Below are 17,370 nucleotides of genomic sequence, written 5' to 3'. Positions count from 1 at the left end.
TTTCTAAAAAAATCCCACACCTGTTTTGATATTATACTGTATACCATACTATATACTATACTATACCACACTGAAATGTTTAAATGTTTATTGGATTGTCCTTGAACCTTCCCGCCAATCTTGCCATCCTCTCCTGCCACACCCTTTGAGAACCACCAAGCTAAACCAAAAGCTAAGACTTCAGTACTCCAAAGCAAGCAGGTAAGCACATGTGGACCCATCTTATGTTCAGTACTGTCACTCATGTCAACCAAAGTCAAAAAGGCTTTTCTTGCCCCTGATGCAGCTGGCATTGGTCACAGCAACCCTTTTATCCACCCAGTGCAGGAGAGGCCCAATAGGGAAAGGGGATGCAATCCTGCCCCCAAAGTTTAACAAAACAGTCCCTTAATCTCTACACACACAAGGGCAATATTCAGAAACTAGCACAAGAACATCTCAACCTGGAGGTGGCCATTCTCTATCAAAGGAATGCCAAAAGGAAACTCCATTGTGAAACTGCCAAATTACAACCAGGGCTGGCCTGGCTGCCTCAGGAACTTAGCATGGCAGTGCTAGGGGTTTCTTCTTCTAGTCAATCATGGCTTCTGTACATGGCCAGGGATTCCTTGGCATATAATCTAAGTTTAAACATGCGTTGCCATATGTGCTACTTCTGGCAGTTCCATGGCATCAGTCCTCATCACTGTTGACCGTTTTTGTTTCTGCCCAAACATATATACAGTAAACTCTTGTGCAGCATCTGATGAAGGTGACTCTAGGAAATGAAACCTTATATAAGAATACAGTTTCAGGTGCCACAAGACACTTGTTTCAACACTCTAGTTTCTTCCCTGTTCCGGTTCTTCCATGCACAGTAAAGAATTTGGTTATTAATCAAGTTCTGCTCACACTCAGTGAATTTTGATCGTTTCTCCCTCAGTGAACTCTTTTGTGTGATGTAAATTTTCTGCACCCTCTGAAGCTCTTTTCATATTCCATTCACTTTGAGGGTTTCTCCTCAGTGTGGGTTCTCAGATGCACAATCAGGCCATCAGTCCCACTAAGGCTCTTTCCACACTCCACACATTTCAATGGTCTCTCCCCTTTGTGGGTTCTTTGATGCAAAGTAAATGATCCACTTTGATTGAAGCTCCTTCCACACTCCAGGCATTTAAATAAATTCTCCTCAGGGGAAGGAGGCCTGCTGTATGGTTAGCCAGTGAGCTAAATGGTGCCAAAAATCAGTGTCTCTGACCCTCAGAGTGGTTCTGACCCTCAGAGTGGTTCTAAAAAGCATTTCAACTGCTAATAAACCATAATAACATCAAGATAATGCTTCAAGACTACTGTGGACCTGAAAAGAAAGTGCCAAAATTGGACTTAAGAGATGAAACTAACAGTGCCTTCTCTGAAGACTCGGCTGAGCCCCCAGAACCTGACATGTCAAAGGCAAATACCTGTACACACAAAGGCACAAAAACAGAGAGGCCAATGCCTATATTAATATAACCCAGCAAACTTTTGCTTGGGATTGGAGCTTTAGCTTCGTTGAAAAAGAAAGTCAAGATGCTAGTGGGATAAATTGCAGACTTAACTAAAGCATCCATAAAGCCATGGATTTAGCACTAACTAACAAATCTGAAATCCAAATGCTGCAAATGACACCAGACAATTTTACAAATAAAAATGGAATAACTTTCCAATGGAGACAGGCAAAAATAAAATAAAATAAAATTAGGGGCCTTCTGGAGAATGAGGAAGGGATGAGGAACATAGCATAATTTATCACAGACCCTGATGTGAAGTAAGCAATCCACTTTGACTGGAGCTCTTTCCACACTCCATGAATTTAAATGGTTTCTTCCTGGGTGGGTTCTTTGATGTCAAGTAAGAGTTCCACTGTCACTGAAATGCTTCCCACACTCCATGCATTACAACAGATTATCTTGTGTTTGTTCTGTGATTTGAATTAAGTGATCCACTTTGATTGAAGCTCTTTCCACACACCAAGAATTAAAACGGTTTCGCCTACTTGTGGGTTTTTTGATGTTGCTTAAGAGTTGCACTCTGACTGAAGCACTTTCCACACTTCTTGCATTTGTATGGTTTCTCCTTTGTATGGATTCTTCGATGTTGAGCAAGGGTTCCACTCTGAGTGAAGCACATTCCACAATCCTGGCATTTATATGGCTTCTCCCCTGTGTGGATTCTTCGATGTCGAGTATAACTTCCACGCTCAGTGAAGCGCTTTCCGCACTCCTGGCATTCATGCGGTTTCTCCCCTGTGTGGATCCTTCGATGTTGAGTAAGGCTTCCCTGCTGCGTGAAACACTTTCCACACTCAGTACATCTGAATGGCTTCTCCCCTGTGTGGGTTCTTATATGTTGAGTAAGTGATCCACTCTGATTGAAATACTTTCCACACAAAGGACATCCATATGGTTTCTCTCCTGTGTGGATTCTTTGATGCTTAACAAAGCTACTGTGGCATGTTGAGAGTATTCCACACTTATGGCATTGAAATGATCTCCCTCCTGTGTTGCTGTTGTGTTGTGCATTAAACTGTGGTTGATACTGATATGGTGTGCTGTGCATGACATCTGTTTCTGGGCTTTCTTCTTTGAAATCTACCACCTGTATATTCAGGGGTACATCAGAAGAGGAGGAATCTGCACTGTCAGTATCTGAATCACTCTTCAAATGCTCTTGGGGTTCTCGATATACAAACATATCTTCCTCTTCTTCAGTCTTCACCTTTTCTAATGACACCAAGTGTGGCTCCCCATAATTCTCACTGTTCTGCTCACTGTCTGCTTTGAGGGAGGGAGAAAAAGAAAATGTCGTTCAAATTGCAAAGCAGAATAAGAGACTCTCATTATGGATTGGGCCCGGTTCCCTGCACTTCTGATTTTACAATTTTCTAGCATCTCCCCCTTCTTCTCTCTATGCCCAGTTGAACCTGAGGTTAGCTTCTGAATATGCTGCAGTTTCAAGACAACAAAACAAGCTTCTTCCTGCTCTGCCTCCCACCTTCTGTCACTAAGCACAGCTGTGCTTCCTTGTCCTCCTCATCGGATGCAACTGTGCTGAGGGTGGGATAGATGTGAGCAAGAATGGGGGAGAAACCAAACTGGGAACAAATCACTCCTCTGTGGTTCTTATGGATTTGGCTGTGGTCCAAAGAGATGGTCCAGTATAAATATAGGAACATGGAAATCTACCAGGTACTGAGTCTGACTGTGAGTGCAGGGCTTCCGGTGAGGGTACTGGAGAGGCCAGAGAAAGCTAGGACCTTCAGCATTTTATTATTATTACTATTAAATTTGTATAGCGCCCTCCATCTGAAGATCTCAGGGAGCTTCACATGCAAAGTGTGTGCTATTCCACCGAGCTGTGGCTTTCCCCAAAGGAAAGGATGTCCCATGAAGCAGGGCAAGGCAAGGGCCATGACTTGGGGAGGGAGATGTGTCATGTGGGAAGTACTGAGTGCTATCAAGAGGGGCTTTGAGGACCACATCCCTCCCCGCAAGCCTAGTCCAAGAACCCCAAATGGGCCAACTAGATGCAGATAGGGAGTCCAGAAGAAGGACATGAAGGCAACAGCCCTCCCTTCCCTCTCTGCCCAGAGCAAAAAAGGGCCCCACAACACAATAAAACACCTACCTGCTGATGTCTCCTCCTGTTTGACATCCTGGAGAAGGGGACCTTGTCTTTCTTTGGGACCGAGGCCCAATTCTTTTAAGGAAAGAGACAATATTAGTTTCTGTTGGCCACGCAGCAACATTCACCATTTCAAATGAATCTATATTTATGACCTCAAAGCCAAGGACAGGGGTTTTGTATTCCGATCCTATAAATATGCACCTCATGGCTTGGAGAAGGATGGTGGTCCCCACTGCTACAAGGTACGTGTCAGAACCCATGGTTCTTGCTGTCTGAAAGTTCTTCCTGGTGCTGAGATTCTGACTATGGTCAGGAAGAGGCTTCTGAGGGTAAGAGGTGTTCAATGGTGGAACGGAAGTGGGTGGGCTCTGCCTCCTCAGAGGTTTTTAAGCAGAACTTGGATGGCTCAAGGAGGCTGTAATTGGCCCAAGGTGTGACCATGTGGACTCTATGGGGAAACTAGGATTTGAAACTGACATCTGAGCGTGTTCCCGTGTGCATCGGGCAGGCAGGGTGAAGGCAATGCAGAGCTCAGGCAGTGACCCTTGCTGCTGGAATTGGCATGCTAAAAGCAGGTCACCTCTGAAACAGCCCAGAGAGTACAAAGCACTGCCACTTCATTGTGTGGGGGCTACAGAGTGGTGTGTACTGGAGTTGTGTTGAGAAGTCTGGTTTTGTACTTTTCCACATAAAGCACGTCCCCCCCCCCCACACCACCACCTCCATCTCCCTAAACTGGCAGGTGGTCAGCTGGATCGTTCTGTGGTTCCCCTCTGGTGCCAAAAAGATTAGGGCCAGCCCTGCCTGAAGTTAGACACACCAACCTGCTATTAGCCTAAGCAGAGCAGCCACTTGCCCAGCCAGCTCGCCTGGCAGCTGCCGTCATGTGATGCTGCTACCTTCCAAAGCAGGTAGGGGCGTCTCAGACTTGTAGGAGGCACGGGACTGCTCCACAAACACAAGCCTCAGAGAGGCCTTCGGTTGGACCACGATGGCTTCAGCCACCCTAGTAACTAATTGCCATTTAAAAATTTATGTGTTTTAGAAATGATTTAGAAAAAGGGACATATTTTCACAGATGTGCAAAAGAAATAATAGACAAGTTACTAATAGAAAAGTTACTAACTGTGAAAGACAGCAAATGGGTGGGGCCCCTCCCTCAACTTGCAGATAGTGAGAAGGACAAAAGTCAGAGTTTAGAGCTGAGTCTGCAGTGTTGTGATGGGGAGGAAAGCAGCAAGCAGAGAGACAGAGCCATGCCAGATATCTCATTGAATCCAAGGCTGTGGCTATAGGAGAAACAAGACCCTTTTGGGGGTGTTAATGCTGTGAAGCCCTGCATCGTAGGCTCAGGCTGTATATATATGTAACCCATGAAGACACCAGTGTCTCCACTGTGCCTCATTTCCAAAAGGAAACATGAACCCTGGGTAGCCATCCGTAACCCCTGGAATCTCACACTGTTGGAGAATGGGGGTAGGGTGGGGTATAAGTCCCACAGAGGTACCATTCCCAGCGACCCTTAACACGCCACAGTGGCTGGAAGTCTCTGAGAGGGAAAATGTGCCTTGAATGTACTTTAAAGGTGCACGTTTGCATGCAGCCAAAGTGCTTTGTGACGCCTGCAGAATGAGCTGGGAGAGAAGCGCTAAGAAGCTGAGAAAGGATTACAAAAAGAAACGAAGGGGAACTAGGCTTGGCCACAGGGGAGACCAGCCCAACTGGGCAAATGGGTCACTGCCCCACCAGTATCAGCCAGTGCCCCCTTCTCCACCCGTCCTGCCTTCTCACTTGCCACTAACCCATGGGGTGGCACTGCCCATCAGTTCCCTTCCCCTTACTCTCAGATTCCCGACTCCTGCTGGCTACAAGTCCCAAGGGGCACCAGCAATAAGTGCCAGGTGCAAATAAAGATCAAATCCCCTCTCGGCCATGGAACTCCTTGGTGACTTTGCCTTCTCTCCCCTCTCCGCAGCCTACCTTCTCAAGGCTACTTCAAGAGTAAATCAGGCCCATGAAAACACTTTGAGCTCCTTGACCAGCTATGGAGGGAGAAGCTAGGATTCTGCACAGATGGGAAGGAAGCTCAGGATTTGGTGTGCGTGCATTTCTTCCCTCCCACAACAACCACAGGAATGCATCAAGGACAAAGGAGACAGCAGCCAGGTTATCTTGGAAAGGGAAGGAAGGGAGGCTTTTAGAAACTTTGCTCCCTGCAGCTGCAGCTGCTACAACTCTTTAATTCTTTTAAGCAATTTTTTTTCTGCTTGGAAAAGTGCTAATCAGAGCTGCTTCTGCACAGGAGGGGGCAAAGTGGACCCTACACACCATGAGGGTTTGTTAGTGGATGTGGAGAGGCCTGCCATGCTGCAGGCAGTAGACTGCCAAGTGGGAGGCAAAGGGTGACACACCACAGGGATCTGCCCTTTTGTTATGTCTCCCAACCTATGGGGGGCATGGTTTGCACCCACGAGACAGAGAGATTAATGAAGGACCATGAGCCAGCATGCTATAATGAGTAGTGCATGTGACCAGGGAAGAGGCAGCTAGGTATACTTGCCCCAGCCCTTGGACAGCTAAGCCAGGAACCAGCTGCCTTTTTTGTTTGAGTTTATAACTTTATTCTAACAAGACTCCTGCCCAGGCCTCATACAAGCTTTCCACAGGCCTGCATGTGACAGAGTGAGAATACCTGGTTTCAGCTCTTCAGGCAGAACTTGAGAACTGTGGAAGGCTGTGGAAGCCTACAACTTGCACTTGAATCTCTTATGCAATAGAGACCTTGCATGGGTGGGGAGGAAACTAAAAAATAAATGGAGAGCTGGGGAAACCCATGGCTCTCTGCTCTCCATTTACTTATCCCTGCCTTCCAATGCACCCACCTACTGGGCTTTGGGAAGGCGGTGTGAAGCTCTGGTAGTGTTCCTAACCCTAACCCTCATGTGGCTATCCCAAAGCCTGAGAAACGAGGAGCTGCCCTCCTTACCAGCCTCTGAGAAGGAGGAATGAGGGTTCTGGGAGCATCTCTGAAAGTGCCGTCTCACTTGTCAGAGTCTGGGAAGGTTGAGGGAGGATCCTAGGAAGCTCCAATGCCCTCCCATGTCCTCCCCAGACCCTGGTAAGCAGCCCTTTGCCTTCATTAACAGTTTTCATCATAATAAACATGCAAAACACAGATCAACAGCATTTAAAAAACTGACAAGACTTTCCAGAAGCATCCTCACGTTAAATTAGTACACAGTCCCAAGAGCAGGAACCCCCTCACTTGCTGCAGTAGCTTGCTTGGGTTTTCAACAGAATCCCTCCTCTTGAGTAAATCAAATAGTCCAGTCTACATTTTCCAGTCCATTCTGGTTAATTCACAGGTTCAGTCTTTCTGGGCAGCTGCTATTCCTTCTGGGTTGTAGGTCAGGGCCTCCAAACTCACACCCCATACCCAAAGCAGTTCTTGCCTGTCACTCCAAGACACAATTTTAGGATCCCTGCTGCTTCCTCTCTGGTACATGAAAAATGCCCTTCTCCATTTCTCTCCCCCCCCCCACCTCTACTTCATCCTCTGTCCTCAAACTCCAAATCAAAATATTGCTGCCTCTTTGCTTACTTATGGGGCTAAACAAAGACATGCAATTTCCCAAGTGACTTTCTTCCCCCAAACCCACAGGACTCTGGGTGACCCTGGGTCCTGCCCCCAGCACTGAGACAGGTCCCCTCACCCACAGACCATCTTGGGGCACCCAAGAGGTAAAATCTCTGCAGGCACTTCTGCAGACCCACCAGCCTCTTGCCGCTTCTGAGCACCCTCTTCCACTAGGGGAAATTCCACAGGAGCCAATTCAGCAGGAGCCAACTTCTCCCCTGGTGGTGCTATAACACCATGTCACCTTTAGGAACATCATTCTCCCCTACAAAAGGAAATTAGCAATTGACACTTCCCTCTCCACTCTGCAGGTATGGAATGGAACCCAGCAAATCAAGAGACAAAACACAATTAACCCCCTGGATGAGAAGTAGCAATAGGGGGTGGAACATGCAAACAAGAAATTATTAGTTAAACCACAGAGCCTAGGGCTTGCTGATCAGAAGGTCAGCGGTTCGAATCCCCGTGACGAGGTGAGCTCCCGTTGCTCGGTCCCTGTTCCTGCCAACCTAGCAGTTCGAAAGCATGTCAAAGTGCAAGTAGATAAATAGGTACCGCTCCGGCGGGAAGGTAAACGGCGTTTCTGTGCGCTGCTCTGGTTCGCCTGAAGCGGCTTAGTCATGCTGGCCACATGACCTTGGCCAATAAAGCAAGATGAGCACCGCAACCCCAGAGTCGGCCATGACTGGACTTAATGGTCAGGGGTCCCTTTACCTTTACAGAATCCCTGGAACACCTCAACCACTTCAAAGCAGGGAGCAGCTCTTAAGTGGGGCATGGGAAGGATGTCATCCTTAATACAGGAAGTTTATAATATTGTAAAAGGTAAAGGTAAAGGTACCCCTGCCCGTACGGGCCAGTCTTGACAGACTCTGGGGTTGTGCGCCCATCTCACTTAAGAGGCCAGGGGCCAGCGCTGTCCGGAGACACTTCCGGGTCACGTGGCCAGCGTGACATCGCTGCTCTGGCGAGCCAGAGCCGCACACGGAAACGCCGTTTACCTTCCCGCTGGTAAGCGGTCCCTATTTATCTACTTGCACCCGGAGGTGCTTTCGAACTGCTAGGTTGGCAGGCGCTGGGACCGAGCAGCGGGAGCGCACCCCGCCGCAGGGATTCGAACTGCCGACCTTTCGATCGGCAAGTCCTTGGCGCTGAGGCTTTAACCCACAGCGCCACCTGCGTCCCTCTTATTGTAAGTTGCCTTAATCCCTAGGGAACCTTTAGCCTCAGTTTGTCTAGTTACTCAAGTTAGTAATTTTAGGATGAAATCCAAAAACTCATAATGAAGTTTCACAGAAACCATTATTGTCAGTATCTGTATAGACCTACATTTTGTTTCCTCCAAACAATAATCCAGGAAACAAAATTCTGACCTTTTCATACCTTTATTATTATTATTATTATTATTATTATTATTCGTATTTTTATTAAAGATTTCTTGGTTTACAAAAGTATGTGCAATGTCTCTTTTTTTCAAGTTACTTTTTCTACAGATCAGTTTCATTTGTTGAGACATTAGTATTACATTAGGAAGAAAAGGGAGAAAGAGGTGGAGGGGGCCAGGGTGGGTGGGGTGGCGATGTTTCTATTTTGCTTAATGTATGCGTGGGGTTTTTTGTCAGCGTCTTTACATACCTTTATTGTAAAGAAAAAAGACATCCTAAAACATTGGCAAAATCTCTGACTGGAAGAAAACCAGTATCTGGAGGGGACCAGTTTGCAGAAGCTCCTTCCAAGTCGAGCAGTTTGATGTGTAAGTTGCACGAGCGGCTCGAGACATTTTAGCCAGAGGCCTGAGGCAAGCCGTGCAGTGGTGTCCCCCGCCCCGCCCCCGCCAGTTTAGCGAGACGGAGGTGATGGTGTGGAAGAAATGTTGCTTTATTAGGAGAAAGTACAAAACCAGACTGCTAAACACAACGCCAGTATACGCCACTCTGTAGCCCCCACCATAATGAAATACTGTACATTCCTAAAGCGTCCGCATACGTTAACTCAGAAATCCTGATAGCCCTGCTTAGGTTAGTATGGTGTTTGTTATTCCCATACAGATTGGTCGACTGACTGTTCAGGCGTAAAAAGAGAGGAGGGAAAGCTAGAATGGAAAAAAATCCATCCGAATGCGTAATTACCCTTTTCTCTAGCCATGTCCCCATGCTAACTTTCCCTCGCCTCTCCCCTCTTAAAAAGAATCAATATATGTGGCTATTACTATCATTTACTTGGGCTTGTACACTGCAGCAGGTCATTGACAAATTCTTGGTTGTGCGTCTGTGTGTTGCGGTGCTTTATTCGGCTGCAAATGTACGTACAGGTTTTTGCAGCTTTCTCTTTTTATTTTTTTCACTTATAGAAATTTGCAAAAATAAGCAATAATTCAACAACATTTCAAATTAAACATTCATTCAGTCAACATAGGATTTCGCCACCATCCATGGTTCCCCCAAACTTCCAATTCTTGCTGTATATTACAATTATTCTATGCCTTCATTTCTTCACAAAACCCGCACCATCCCTTTGCCGCTTTCTCAAGAGGCGGGGCTGTGCAGAGGTCTCCCCGCTGATCTCAGGGCCAGGGAATGGGTTTGGAATTGCAGCTAATGCACATTTTTCAATGCAGGCTTTCCCACCTTTGCAGTTTTGTCTTGCTAAAGTCGCTCCCGCGCCCCAGCTTGCCAACCCTTTTCTGCTCTTAGGCTGGACGGGGCTCAACAAGTTAATTCGCAGGCTCCCACGATCTTCACCAGGCTTACTTTGGTGTAAGGGCTATTTACTGTCCGGGAGCAAGGGAGGGAGGGGGATCACAACAACGAAAAATGATCCTATTGCGAATAATTTAACAGCAACAAAAAACGTTTGTTTCCTTGCCGCACAAATAAAATCTTACAAAGTTCACCCGAGAACGGGAAAATACGAGGTAATAAAAGCTTGATAGTGATTAAGTCTGCTTGCTTTAAGTTTGGCGGGGCTTACTCCCGAGCAAACGCGTAGGGGTGCTAAATTTGCAATCCTGTGCACGCTTATTTCCGAGGAAACGAAAATTTCACTGTTGCAACCCTGTGCAAACTATATTTCAAAGGAATCCTTCATAGATCACAGGAAGACTTGCTTCCGAGCAAGCGCGACAGGATGGGGACCGCAGTGCTCTGTGCACTTCCTTGGGAGCAGGTTCCGTTGATCTTGAGGGAACTTACTTCCGAGGAAACATGCGAAGGATTTGAATGCTGGAGACTTTAAAGATGGATTTAAAAAAAGGCTACTTTCCCACCTCAAATGCAACGAGTAAATAATAATAATAATAAATTCATTTGTACCTAACCCATATTGTTGCCCCAGCCACTCTGGGATGCTTCCAACATATATAAAAACATAATAAAACATCACGCATTTAAACATCACACATTTAAAACTGTGCCTCTCCATTTGGGTCTCCTAGCTCCCACCAGTCCCATTCAACGTGTCCAATGGCCAGGGATAATGGATATTGTACAGTAGTCTGGAAAACACCCAGACAGCCACAGGTTCCCGCTCTTTGCACAAGGTCTTTCAGAAGCAACAAGCCTGTATGATCCAGGTTCCTAACTGCTCACACAGAGGGAAATCGACCCTAAACCTTGCCCTGCTATTATTTTCTGTCCCGGTTTATTTCATATGGGGCGGGAGGGGGGTCATTCAGACACGCAGCTCCCTCCACATCCTGACTGCCTGTCAGGTTAGAGTGCAGGAATCATAGAGTCACGGAATGGTAGAGTTGGAAGGGATCGCGAAGGTCATCCAGCCCCGCAGCCGTGCAGGACTCTCAGCTTAAGCATCCATGAGGGATGGCCACCCAACCTCTGCTGAGAAACCTCCAAGGAAGGAGGGTCCGCCACCTCCCCAGGGAACCCTTTCCAGTGTTATAATAGTGTCCATTATAATAATCACCATTTTTACTTGATTAGGATGTGGTGCGGAAGGGCGTGCTGCTGGGAGTTGAGCCCCGAAGCCCCGCTTCATAGCTCAGCTATTAACTCCTGAGATACGTTACACTTCCTCTAAACCACTCCACCAATTTTTGAATTGTATAACATACAGTGGTATCTCGGGTTACAGACGCTTCAGGTTACAGACTCCGCTAACCCAGAAATAGTACCTCGGGTTAAGAACTTTGCTTCAGGATGAGAACAGAAATCACGCAGCGGCAGCGGGAGGCCCCATTAGCTAACGTGGTGCTTCAGGTTAAGAACAGTTTCAGGTTAAGAACAGACCTCCGGAACGAATTAAGTTCTTAACCCGAGATACCACTGTATAAGGCAATGGGTGTGTGTGTGTGTGTGTGTGTGTGTGTGTGTGTGTTTCAAATCCGATTGCCTTCCATTTATCTTTTTTTTGGGGGGGGGAGGGGAGAGATGTTGCATATCGTCCGTTTCCCCCCGAAACTTCTTGCTCACAACAACCCTGCTAAGTAGGTGAGGTTGGGAGTTTGCAGTCGGCTCAACGTGACCATGTAGCTGGGATTTGAAGCTGATCTCTGCGTGTGTTACCTAAGCAGAGGGGTCCCCTGCAGCGCCCATCCGCCCAGCCAACTCACCTGGTTGCTGCGGACATTCGCTGCCGCTACTTTCCGAAGGTCCCTGCAGGAGCGTCGCCCACAAGCCCAGGGTGCGGGACGGCTCCTCAGACATGGTTCTCTCGCCCTGGGTTCTCGCAGAGGCCTCTGTCAGGCTGCAATGGCCACTGCTACCCTAGCGACTAACGGGCAGGCGCTCCGGCTCTGCCCCGCAGGTCGCGTTCCCCAACCTGCGCAACCTTCTGGAAAAGACCAAAATTACGCACCAGTGGCCGCCAATGAGAGCCGAAAATGAACTGTCCTCCGCCCCGCCTCTCTGCCCCTCCAGATTCCGCTGCCTCTCTGACGTGAGAAAACCCTTCTTATCAATAGTCATAACAAAAATATTGTTGCTTTCCTTCCTCCCGGAATTCTGGGCACTGCAGTGTAGCCCTGACACGGGTACCATTCCCACCAAGCCTTAACAAGCTACAGGAAAATGTGGGTCGAATGTACTCTAAAAGTATAAGTGTGTATGAAGCCAAAGTGCGTTGCAAGTTTGGAAGAAGAAATGTGTGTGTGGGGGGGTGCAGTGTCAGTGAAACTGCCTGCAGAAGGAGCTGCGTAAGGCTTGGAAGAAGCAACGAAGGGGAACTAGGCTTGGCCACAGGGGAGACTGGCCCAACTGGGCAAACGGGTCACTGCGCCACCAGTTTCAGCCAGCGCCCCCTCCTCTGCCCGCATTGCCTTTTTCACTTGCTCTCACCCACGGAGTGCGGTGGCCTCTCAGCCCCCTTTCCCACACTCTCACGTTGGGCACACACCACTCCTGGCTTCTGCTGGCTTCGCGTTTCTTGCCTACCCTTCGACAGCCGGTCCCAGGGTGGGTTCCAAATGTTTAAAATCCAGTATTAAACCAGTGTAGAGCAAACGCAGGCACTGGACGTTTTTAATGTTTGACGCTGTCTTTATCTGTGCTACCAGCATCCCAGAGTGCCTGGGGAAACCCAGCCAGATGGGCTCGGGTACAAACAAATTATTATTATTATTATTATTATTATTATTATTATTACTCGCAGGATCAGAGAACTGTAGGGCAGGAAGGGACCCTGGGGGTTATCTAGATTCTAGCCCAATCCCCTGCAATGCAGAAAACGCCGGCTTTCGCTGGCTTCCATACTGGAACAAACCTGGCAAAAAGTGGGGCTCGCACGGTAGCCTTGCAAAGGGAGGCGCTCCGCGCACCCGAGGATGGAGGCAGGCTGGCGTGAGTGACACTGAGCCTCCTCTCCCCCGCGGAAAGGCAAGTTGGAGGCTGGGCCGGGGATTGTCGCTGCCCATGCCCCACTGAAGAGGGCGAGGGCCGCTCCGGGACGAAGGAGATCGGGCTGGCCCTCTGCTGTCCGCGGTCCCGGCCTGGCTGCTATCGGGGCAATGGGCTTCCTTTTTCGCCCTGCAGGGTGCTGAAGGAGTTCTAGGCGGCGTTCAGCCACGATGCTGTCGCCCTGCAGCTGGGAGCAGACGCCATCGCTGCCAACCCCATGTGCTCCTTCAACTTGACCCCGAGCGCCTTCGCTGGTGCCTGGAGCACGTGCTGCAGCGGCAGCGCCCGATCCTCACCTTGGGACATACAAGCCAACTCCTTGGGGACGAGGTCACTTGGGCACCCTGAACAAAACATTTGAGGGGGCAGCTGCCCCGGCAGCCCCCCAAAGTGGATGGGTAGTGCCATTCAAATGCTGTGTGTGCAATGTCCCCCGCTCCGTTTTCTTCAAATTGGCACCCTGGCCCTGTCTTGGGAGGAGGTGAGTGAAGGAGGCGGCGAAGGCGGAGCGGTCGCGGGGATGGTGCGTGGCTACGATCCCGCAGCAATCCCTCTCCCATTGCAAACCTCCTTGCGGTCCTGTTCCTCCTGGGCTTGCTTGGGCCTCCAAGTCCAGCTCGGAACCCCCTAGGCAGCTTCTCAAGGACCAGTTTATTTTGAACCCTGGAGCCAGGACTCCCCCCGCCCTCTGTCTCCCACTTGGGGAGCAGCTTTGGGGTGTTACTGTTATTCGAAGAATTGCAGAGCTGGGAGGGACCCTGAGGGTTGTCTAGCCCACCCCGCTGCTGTGCATTGTTGTTGTTGTTGTTGTTGTTGTTGTTTAGTCGTTTAGTCGTGCCCGACTCTTCGTGACCCCATGGACCAGAGCACGCCAGGCACTTCTGTCTTCCACTGCCTCCCGCAGTTTGGTCAGACTCATGTTTGTAGCTTCGAAGACACTATCCAACCATCTCGTCCTCTGTCATCCCCTTCTCCTTGTGCCCTCCATCTTTCCCAACATCAGGGTCTTTTCCAGGGAGTCTTCTCTTCTCATGAGGTGGCCAAAGTATTGGAGCCTCAGCTTCACGATCTGTCCTTCCAATGAGCACTCAGGGCTGATTTCCTTAAGAATGGATCGGTTTGTTCTTCTTGCAGTCCATGGGACTCTCAAGAGTCTCCTCCAGCACCATAATTCAAAGGAATCAATTCTTCTGCGATCTGCCTTCTTTATGGTCCAGCTCTCACTTCCATACATCACTACTGGGAAAACCATAGCTTTTACTATACGGACCTTTGTTGGCAAGGTGATGTCTCTACTTTTTAAGATGCTGTCTAGGTTTGTCATTGCTTTCCTCCCAAGAAGCAGGCGTCTCTTAATTTCGTGGCTGCTGTCACCATCTGCAGTGATCATGGAGCCCAAGAAAGGAAAATCTCTCACTGCCTCCATTTCTTCTCCTTCTATTTGCCAGGAGGTGATGGGCCCAGTGGTCATGATCTTCGTTTTTTTGATGTTGAGCTTCAGACCATATTTTGTGCTCTCCTCTTTCACCCTCAATAAAAGGTTCTTTAATTCAACCTCACTTTCTGCCATCAATGTTGTGTCATCTGCATATCTGAGGTTGTTGATATTACTTCCGGCAATCTTAATTCTGGCTTCGGATTCATCCAGCCCAGCCTTTCGCATGATGAATTCTGCATATAAGTTAAATAAGCAGGGAGACAATATACAGCCTTGTCGTACTCCTTTCCCAATTTTGAACCAATCAGTTGTTCCATATCCAGTTCTAACTGTAGCTTCTTGTCCCACATAGAGATTTCTCAGGAGACAGATGAGGTGATCAGGCACTCCCATTTCTTTAAGAGCTTGCCATAGTTTGCTGTGGTCGACACAGTCAAAGGCTTTTGCATAGTCAATGAAGCAGAAGTAGATGTCTTTCTGGAACTCTCTAGCTTTCTCCATAATCCAGCGCATGTTTGCAATTTGGTCTCTGGTTCCTCTGCCTCTTCTAAATCCAGCTTGCACTTCTGGGAGTTCTCGGTCCACATACTGCTTGAGCCTTCCTTGTAGAATTTTAAGCATAACCTTGCTAGCATGTGAAATGAGTGAAATTGTGCGGTAGTTGGAGCATTCTTTGGCACTGCCCTTCTTTGGGATTGGGATGTAGACTGATCTTCTCCAATCCTCTGGCCACTGCTGAGTTTTCCAAACTTGCTGGCATATTGAGTGTAGCACCTTAACAGCATCATCTTTTAAAATTTTAAATAGTTCAGCTGGAATACCATCACTTCCACTGGCCTTGTTATTTGCAGTGCTTTCTAAGGCCCATTTGACTTCACTCTCCAGGATGTCTGGCTCAAGGTCAGCAACCCCACTACCTGGGGTGTACGAGACATCCATATCTTTCTGGTATAATTCCTCTGTGTATTCTTGCCACCTCTTCTTGATGTCTTCTGCTTCTGTTAGGTCCTTACCACTTTTGTCCTTTATTATGGTAATCTTTGAACGAAATGTTCCTTTCATATCTCCAATTTTCTTGAACAGATCTCTGGTTCTTCCCATTCTGTTGTTTTCCTCTATTTCTTTGCATTGCTCATTTAAGAAGGCCTTCTTATCTCTCCTTGCTATTTTTTGGAAATCTGCATTCAATTTCCTGTATCTTTCTCTATCTCCCTCGCATTTTGCTTGCCTTCTCTCCCCCGCTATTTGTAAGGCCTCGTTGGACAGCCACTTTGCTTTCTTGCATTTCCTTTTCATTGGGATGGTTTTCGTTGCTGCCTCCTGTATAATGTTGCGAGCCTCCATCCATAGTTCTTCAGGCACTCTGTCCAACAAATCTAAATCCTTAAACCTGTTCCTCACTTCCACTGTGTATTCATAAGGGATTTGATTTAGATTGTATCTTACCGGCCCAGTGGTTTTTCCTACTTTCTTCAGTTTAAGCTTGAATTTTGCTATAAGAAGCTGATGATCTGAGCCACAGTCAGCTCCAGGTCTTGTTTTTGCTGACTGTATCGAGCTTCTCCATCTTTGGCTGCAGAGAATATAATCAATCTGATTTCGATGCTGCCCATCTGGTGATGTCCACGTGTAGAGTCGTCTCTTGTGTTGTTGGAAAAGTGTGTTTGTGATGACCAGCTTGTTCTCTTGACAGAACTCTATTAGCCTTTGCCCTGCTTCATTTTGCTCTCCAAGGCCAAACTTGCCAGTTGTTCCTTTTATCTCTTGGTTCCCTACTTTAGCATTCCAATCTCCTATAATGAGAAGAACATCCTTCTTTGGTGTCACTTCTATAAGGTGTTGTAAGTCTTCATAGAATTGGTCAATTTCAGTTTCTTCCGCACCAGTAGTTGGTGCATAAACTTGGATTACTGTTATGTTAAAAGGTCTGCCTTGGATTCGTATTGAGATCATTCTATCATTTTTGAGATTGCATCCCAGTACTGCTTTCGCAACTCTTTTGTTGACTATGAGGGCCACTCCATTTCTTTTGCGGGTTTCTTGCCCACAGTAGTAGATATGATGGTCATCCGAACTGAATTCACCCATTCCCGTCCATTTTAGCTCACTGATGCCCAGGATGTCAATATTTATTCTTGCCATCTCATTTTTGACCACATCCAACTTACCCAGGTTCATGGTTCTTACATTCCAGGTTCCTATGCAATATTTTTCTTTACAGCATTGGACTTTCCTTTCGCTTCCAGGCATATCCGCAACTGAACGTCCTTTCGGCTTTAGCCCAGCCGCTTCATCAGCTCTGGATCTACTTGTACTTGTCCTCCGCTCTTCCCCAGTAGCATGTTGGACGCCTTCCGACCTGAGGGGCTCATCTTCCAGCGTCATAACTTTTATATGCCTGTAGTCTTTGTCCATGGAGTTTTCTTGGCAGGGATACTGGAGTGGCTTGCCGGTTCCTCCTCCAGGTGGATCACGTTTGGTCAAAACTCTCCACTATGACCTGTTCATCTTGGGTGCCCTGCTCGGCATAGTTCATAGCTTCTCTGAGTTCTTCAAGCCCCTTCGCCACGGCAAGGCAGTGATCCATGAAGGGGCTGCTGTGCATTACTATTATTTATTTATTTCGTTTCTATACCGTTGTGTTATTGTTGGGGTGGGGGAATCTTGAAGCAGTTTACAATCTACATTTTAAAAATCCAATAAAACAACCCAGGAGAAAGCATGACTGAAGAAAGTCAAATCTAAAGTATACATTTAAAGCAACATGATTAGCAGGAAACTAAAACATTGTCTTAAATATT

This window comes from Podarcis cretensis (assembly GCF_951804945.1).
Source record: "Podarcis cretensis genome assembly, chromosome: Z".
Taxonomy (NCBI): Eukaryota; Metazoa; Chordata; class Lepidosauria; order Squamata; family Lacertidae; genus Podarcis; species Podarcis cretensis.
Note: the sequence above shows the minus strand (reverse complement) of the source record.